Source organism: Nothobranchius furzeri, chromosome 1, assembly GCF_043380555.1.
Source record: "Nothobranchius furzeri strain GRZ-AD chromosome 1, NfurGRZ-RIMD1, whole genome shotgun sequence".
Taxonomy (NCBI): domain Eukaryota; kingdom Metazoa; phylum Chordata; class Actinopteri; order Cyprinodontiformes; family Nothobranchiidae; genus Nothobranchius; species Nothobranchius furzeri.
Window position 1 is genome coordinate 44628481 of NC_091741.1, and position 8428 is coordinate 44636908.

Sequence of the window (8428 nt, forward strand, 5' to 3'; positions counted from 1 at the left end):
TTTGCTGTGGGGTGAGGGTGGGGGTGGGTGTACAATAGAGATCTACCCTTTCTCTGGCCTAAAAGTTACACACATCACAGCTGAGCGTCAGAAGGCAGTGTTTGGAACCTTATTTTCTGATAATTGGACCTCTCCCTCCGGATTGGAGAACAGCAACACAACTCTACCACTGATTTGCAATGTGGATGTTTTATCTCCACAATTAACACAAGCCTGGAGGAGCTTCTGGCGTGTGGTGGTGTTGCTAACAGTTAGATTAAACTAGCCAAGACGTTTTTTGCTTAACAGCATTGCAAGTTAACTCTTTGGGCGCCAGAGTTTTTTCAAGGAAATATTCAATTTGACATGCCTTTTTCAAAAGGTTACAGCTTGGAAATGGTTAGAGATTAAGGTAAACTGTTAATGAGAAAAATCTTCAGTTGAACCCAAAGTTTGTGTTGGGAGCAAATTCACTCATCTAATTTGCATATTATGACGTGATCAGGCTGCTGTATTGGAACATATAATTTTTACAGTTGTTCCTTCTTATTTCTATGTTATTTTGACATTTGCATTATATTTAGAAAATTTTAATTTATATATAAGGCGGGGCTGCACAGTGGTGCAGTGGTTAGCACTGTTGCACTGCAGAAAGAAGGTCCTGGGTTCACATCCCAACCTGGAGTTCCTCCTCATGGTGTCACACCCTGTCTTGTCTCCCCATTCTGTTCAGTCATGTGTCTCTGTTAATTGCTCCTACCTGCCTCTTGTTTTTCCAATCACCCAAGCTCCCAGCCCTCATGTATTTAAACCCCTTCAGTCCTGTGCCTCTTGTTGGTTCATTGTTTCAGTAGTCCAGCGTGTTGTTATTATTAAAACCTTTTGTAAAGTCTTCCTGCTTGCCTGCCTTTGCACCCGCATATGGATCCTCACCTCTGCATTCACTCACCAGCACGCCTGTGACACATGGAGTATGCATGCTCAACCTGCGCACACGTGGGCCCCCTCCGGGCACCCCGACCTCCCCCCACAGCCCAAAAACATGACCGTCATGTTAATTAGTCTGTCTAAATTGTCCTTAGGTGTGAGTGTGTGTGTGCTGGGTTGGTGTCCTGTGTGTCTCTGTGTTACTCTGCAAGGGACTGCAACCCTGCCAGGGTGTACCTCACCTGCCTGCCCACCAACCACTGGAGATAGGCACCAGTCCCCCGTGACCCTACATGGACAAGCAGGCTCATATGATGGAAGGATATAAAAGTGTCTTTTGAAGTTTTAATATCATTATTTATCTTTTATATTGTATTGTTTGATATTTATATTGGCCTCACTCAAGAGAAATGCTTTTTTGCCATATTTGTCAATTTTTTTAGGGATTGTACAGCTTCAGAGATGTCCACCCTTGAATGTGATGATCATTTGATCCAATGAAAAGAATATTTTTATGATTATGTGGCACAATTTGACTTCCGTATGTTATGCATCTGCGGCTTTTTTCGGCTTTTTTATTTAGTTTTACATTTCCGCTACGTCTGTCACATTAGCTGTGTTTTGACTTCATTTCCACATCCACCATGTCCCAAACACGGTGAAACAAATTTCAAACTTGTAAGTGGAGCACCAGCTGGCAATCTTTCCAGCTGGCTGAGTGAATTTCTTCATCAGAGTCAATATTCTGCTTCATAATTGCAGTCAGTCATGACCAGACAAAGAGATCAGTCAACAAAGACCAGACCTGCCGGCAATTGTAAGTTTTATCCCTCCAATATTCGCCCTCATCGGGCTGCGCTTATCTCTTCCTTTCGTCCTCTCCCCGACTGGGAACCTGTTGGCGGGAGGCTGTTTTCAAACTCTACAAACTCAGAAACTTTCAATATGAACACCCATAAATGGTACTCAGCCTGAAGTTCCACATCTTCACTATCATCTTCTGGTTAAAAGTAGTAGCTTCATGAGGGATCATATTTGTAGCTCATTAAAGTCAGCACTGACGCTTGTCGCAATATTGCAACTTTGGCGGTTAAAGGGTTAAGCTGGGTGAGTCCATGAATGTTAAGTGATAGTGCGACGTAGATCTGTCAGGCTTTTCAAATCATAGAGTTCAACCGCCTATTTTCTATCAGAAACGAATGCAGGAGAAAGGTGTAGGAGACTATCTTCATGTTCAGTCTGCATGAAACACTCAGAGTGATTGAACCCCTTTAAGGGGAAAAACCTCCATCAATCAAACCTGGCCCAAGGGTAAAAATTAGTCAGTATTTAAACCAAATAAAGCTTTTAACACTTTTGGTAGCAACAAATGCAATCAAGTATTTATAAAATCTAGTAAAGAATCTCTCACATCACTGTAGAGGAACTTAGTCCCATAGACATGAATATGTAGATGCCCCATTGGGCGTTGGGGAGCTGCCATGTTGGATGTGTTCTTCACTCTCCAAACCCAAATGGAGTCAAAGCATGGTGGGCAATTATGCTCGTTTATTTGTACAGCTTACGGTCGCAACAATCGGCATACTTTTGAAAACAGATCACGTTGGATTACCATTGACCAAAGATGGGGATTTGTGGCATCAACAAGTCACCTCCATGCTGTGTTAAGCAACCAAACCAGGTGATATCATTTTATTTAATTATATTTATATTTTAACTATCATGCCATACCATATGTCTTATTTTATGAGAAAGCATAATAACGTGTTTTTTAGTCAGATAAACATCTTTCTCAGTAGAAATAATTGCACTGAGGCAAATGGGAACCCAACCAAGATGGCGGCCCGCTGCAGCACCAGCTCCGATAGGCAGCACCAGTCCATGGGGTGTTTATAAATGTGATGTCTGTGCTTAGTCCCTCCTCTCTTTGTCATTATTTAAATTCAGCCACATTAGAGGGTTTTCCCAGCATGAATGGTCTCGTTAAGGTCAAAGGTCAGATTTTCTTCAGGGTGTTTTGCTAGAAAGCCAGTAAATTTTATTTACATAACACTCATCACAGACAAAAAAATCACAGAGTGCTTCACATAGGTCAAAACAAAACAAATCAAAAAGCCATGAAATCATAATTATCTTAAAACAAAAATAAATTTTAATCAGAAAAAAAGTCATAAAATTATTAAATTCCATAAAACAAATGAAAGATGATTCCAGATTTGAGTAAAAAATAAGAAAATAAAAGATTTAAGTAAAAGCAGCTTTAAATAAAAGGGTCTTCAGCTGCTTTTTAAGCGTCCAGTCTGTCAGTACTACATAAGGATAAAGGAAGACCGTCCATGCTTTCGTTCTTTTTTAAAACACAGAAACAGTTTTGTTTACCTGTTTGTAGCTACGGTTTCGCCGACAGCTGCCGGCTTCTTCAGGCTGACGCTGATGGTGGCGCGTCACTTCCTTCTCCGTTTATCTGCGGGCAGCAGAGGACGTTGTCGCCCTCTACTGCCCGCTCTCCCCTCTCCGATGATGCAGTCCCATGCGTGGTCCAGCGTGTAAACTCCGTCGTCCCTGTTCATGGTCCCACATCCACGTCTCCTTATCTCGATTGCTTCCTTGATCCATCTTTTGTATTTTTGTTGTTCAGTGGTTATGATCCGTGTGCTGTCCTGGACTGGGACGTGGATGTGGGACCATGAACAGGGACGACGGAGTTTACACGCTGGACCACGCATGGGACTGCATCGTCGGAGAGGGGAGAGCGGGCAGTAGAGGGCGACAACGTCCTCTGCTGCCCGCAGATAAACGGAGAAGGAAGTGACGCGCCACCATCAGCGTCAGCCTGAAGAAGCCGGCAGCTGTCGGCGAAACCGTAGCTACAAACAGGTAAACAAAACTGTTTCTGTGTTTTAAAAAAGAACGAAAGCATGGATTTACAAAGACACAGCAAGAACACACCTAAGATGTTCAAAGGAAGACCGTTCCAAAATCGGGGTCTCCTCAACTTTTATATCTAGTCTTTGGAACTTCTAGAAGCTTCTGGTGGGTGGACCTGAGGGCTCAGGCTGGAGCATAAGGCTTTAACAGTTCAGTAATATAGGGAGGAACTTGACCATGTAGAGCATTGAAAGTTATAGTCAGGATTCTGAAATGAACTCTAAAGTTAACGTGTAACCAGTGCAGAGACATTAGAATAGGAGTGATGTGTGCTCTTCTGTTTGCTCCAGTTAGGAGCCTCGCTGCAGAGTTCTGAACCAACTGAAGGCGGTCAAGTGCTTTTTTTTGTTAATTCATGTGAAAGTGTGTTACAATAATCTAGACGGAAGATTGGTCACAAACGAGCAGACATCGTAATTTCATCAGCAAGTCATTCAGGTCAGCCCAGAACATCACATTACCACTGCTATGTTTGACTGTTGCTGTGATGTTTTAGTGTTTTTTAGCTTTCATCCAGGTGGAAAAGTTTCACTATTGTCTAAACAGTTTTTGTTGCAAATGTGAGACCTGCCATTTTTGAGCTCTCCACCCCTTTCTTCTAGTTGAATCATGACCTCTGACCATAACTTGATCTAAGCAAGGCCTGCAGATATTTAGCTGCTGTTCTTGGTTCTTTCAAATGGGATATGATGCTTTGCTTTTTAGACTTTTGGCTTGCTTCTTGTTGTCATGCAGGTTCTGTTTAAGTCTACATGTCCAGCAGGAATCAGGCCTTGGGTTGATCAGTTATTTCCCTTGAATCACCAGTCAATAACTGCAGTTTGTTTTCATTCGGGTGACCTTGATGACATTTGCGATCTTCCAGTATTCATACAATCTCTTACAAAACAACTTTACTTCACACAACAGCTGGAAAACATCTTCCCCTTTTTTTGCGGTTTTCTTTTCTTATAAATCAACAGGTTTATCTTGATGAACGAGAGCGTAAAACGCTATCACTCCCACTGGTCCGCTGAGCTTGTGTAGGCCTGGAGTTGGAGCTTTAAGCTGATCTTTAGGGCCGTGGGTTCCTTTGGTCCAGTCCGGATGAAAAATATGAAACAGATGTGATTCCATGAGCTTAACATTTTGTTAATAAATGCCCGCCATCAGCTGTGGCCTCTATAGGGGAGTTGTCATAGCAACCTGCTGACACTGGAATTTAGAAAGTGCTAAGAAACATCTAAATATTAACCAAAAATGATGGAGGTGAAGTAAGGTTAGCGAGACGTGATTTCTCATTTGGCTAACTCTCTAACACATGCTGATATTTGTTAGTTTCTTATAGAATTGGGCAGGAAAGGTCTGCTGTCCATGGATTCTCAAGGCAGAGGTTGCTAATTATATTTGTTAACAGGAACAGAAAGTATTTTCTTTAAATCAATTTTTAAACTAGACCCATATTGTAACTTTTGACCAACAGGACATCTATACTCAATTTTAGTTTGTTTAATTGATGTTTAAGAGGAAACATCACACAATTTGAATCACACATCCTGTGGGCCTTCCTTCACTTTAAGAACAGGGTGATGGGAACTTACACAGGAGGAGAAATTTACCACAACATCCAAGATGATTTCCAGTAAGCAAACAAGGCTGAGCCAACTTCCTTTGACTCCCACCTTCTGCAGGAAATGACTGGGGTCATTATTCACGTGGATAAAAGTGGATAATTAGGGCAGTCATTTGTTTTAAATCAAACTTTGTAGAAATAAATCAAGATGGAATATTCTAGACTCTAGACATCTGTTAGTTACTTCTATTAAGTTTAAACCTTTCTTTTAAAAAATGCATTTTGTGAAAGTATCATGTCTAGAGAGAGTTAACTCAGCTTGGTTCACTCAACAGTTTTTAAACAGTCCATATCATCATCATCTTTGTTTTATATTTTACTTTTTTGCGTCAACTAAAATTTAATTATAGCAAAATATCCCAAGAATGTTCCTTAGAGTGCATTTTATTTGCTGCTACATTTTGAAGACCTTTACTGAAACATACACAGATATTTTTACACTATATATATATATATATATATATATATATATATATATATATATATATATATATATATATATACTGTATATATACATATGTTCATGCTGCAGTACTCAAAACATCCTCTGGAGGGCTACATCCACCCAAACATTTACGAGAGGTTCATTAACCATCCTGTGTTGGTAGTCTGCTCTGCACTGCCTTTGTCCTCCACTCAAGATCTTCTCTAAAACCTCAGATGTTAAATCCTATGGAGCGTGTTTCAGTATTTCTTTTAATTTGCAATTTTGTTTTTACAGAAAATGTCTAAAAGCAGCTTTTTTGTTTCACTTTATCCCGGTTAATCCAATTGGGACGGGTAAATATGTACATTTCATATCCCATGGATTTCACTAGGGCTAAAATTCTATAAAGTTTAACATTTTATGAGTAAAGTTTCAATAGAAATTAATTAATAATTAATTAATTATGAACAATTAATCTAATAATTAATAACAAAATTAATTAAAAAACACGTTCTAGTTTTTTTTTCTTGTGTGCCTGCAATCAACAAAGTGATTTACTCGAAGTGGAAAAGGAGCGAACGCGCCTCCACGCCCAGCATTCCTCTCCGATGACACGGTGGAGGCAATGCCCCATTTCCCAGGGCGACGTGTGACACACAAAGGATGGGTCGTTGTTTAACTGGTGCTATCTCGCTCCAGGCCAAACATCACTCAGGAGAACATTTCTGCAGAGACTCGGTTTTGATGGAAAACCTAAATGTTTCATGTCTTCTGAAACCCAGGGAAAGGTTGTCTACGTCACTTTTATCCACTTAAAATATCATTTATTATTAAGGAGCTGATTAAAAAGGACAAATAATACAGAAATGATATAACAAACGCAACAAAAACACAAAAGCTAGACATTTTTTGAATTATAATTTAGCCAAGAAGAGAAAAAACAAAAAGATTTTCTTTGATTCCAGTTTTATTAAATGGCACGTGAAAGGAAACATCCACCAGACATCAATGAGCCGGTAATTGCAGCAGCTACTTTGAAGACGAAAAGCAGGATGAATGAAAACTGAACGTGCACGATGTCGCAAACACAGAAAACACTACCGGGAATGTAGGCAAGAACAGTAAAACGATGCTAAAATAGAAAAAGACAAGCGCTGCCGTTACCACAAACTCATCTGCATAAAATAAGCCAACACTTTCTCCTGACAGTAGCAGAAAACAAGCATGCACTCATGCGTGGCTGTTTATACAGCGCATGTAAAATCCTCCTGAACGATGACGTCACAGAGTCTTTCTCAGAGCACAAAACATGGTTTTGTTGTACAGCGAAACTCCACTGGAGGCTAAAGGGTTTGGATGAATAATCCCACTTATGTAACACATCACACGTACTTTGAGCTGGATGTCCACCTTCCCTCTCGCCCTCTTTAATAACCACGTGCTTCCTGTTTATCTGAGACCTGTTGTTATTAGCACTGTTTACTGTTATAATCTGCAGACACAAATCTGATTGTGGAGGAAGAGCTAATGCACTAATGATAAATAATCTTGTGTACAAGTCTTATAGGTGCAACAATTCTGATCATTTAACAACTCAAACTGTTTCTTAAGGATTATTTTTGCTTCACAGCTGCTCAAAGCCACTTCCTCTCCATCAGGGGCAAAAGAACACGAGACGCTTTGACAACAGTGATAAAAAACGATCTCCTCTTCCTCAGATGGCAGGATCCGCCGCAGATACTTTTTGGGGTAAGGGCTTCCTGGCTACCACCTATGAAACAGCAAGCCCAGACCGCAAAAAGACCCACGAAGGACAAAGACTGACGCTCACGCTCTTGTGTCGTGGGATGTCTTCATCACCTAGAGAACGAAGAGGAACTTTCAGCAGTTATTTCATAAAGTAAGACTGCAACAAAGATGTTTATTGATCACAAATTCTTTAAAAATGCACAGATGGACACTCTCATGACTCCGTGCAGCAGATTACCAAGTGAGAAAGTGTCATTGCTCCTGGTCTAAATTAGCTGCTGCTTAGATGTTTCAGAATTGACAGTTTTGCACGTCAAACTGCAGGTTGCAGATTTGTAAGCAGTTAACACTCTTTCAGTCTGAACAGGGAAAAATACTCACGTGAAAACATTGACTGACTAAAAGACAAAGCTGGAAGTTTTATTATGTAAGAGACCAAACTACGATTACCTTTAAATGTAGTTTTGGTTGTCTTTTTGCAGATAACACAAGACTTTGTGTTTAAACACAGATTTGAGTTCTGCTTTCATTTGACATAATAAGTGTGATTAAAACCATTAGAAAACATTATTTTAATGTATTTTTACAGCTTTTTAAGAGTTTCATTGTCGATAGATAGATAGATAGATAGATAGATAGATAGATAGATAGATAGATAGATAGATAGATAGATAGATAGATAGATAGATAGATAGATAGATAGATAGATAGATAGATAGATAGATAGATAGATAGATAGATAGATAGATAGATAGATAGATAGATAGATAGATAGATAGATAGAGATAGATAGATGATAGATAGAT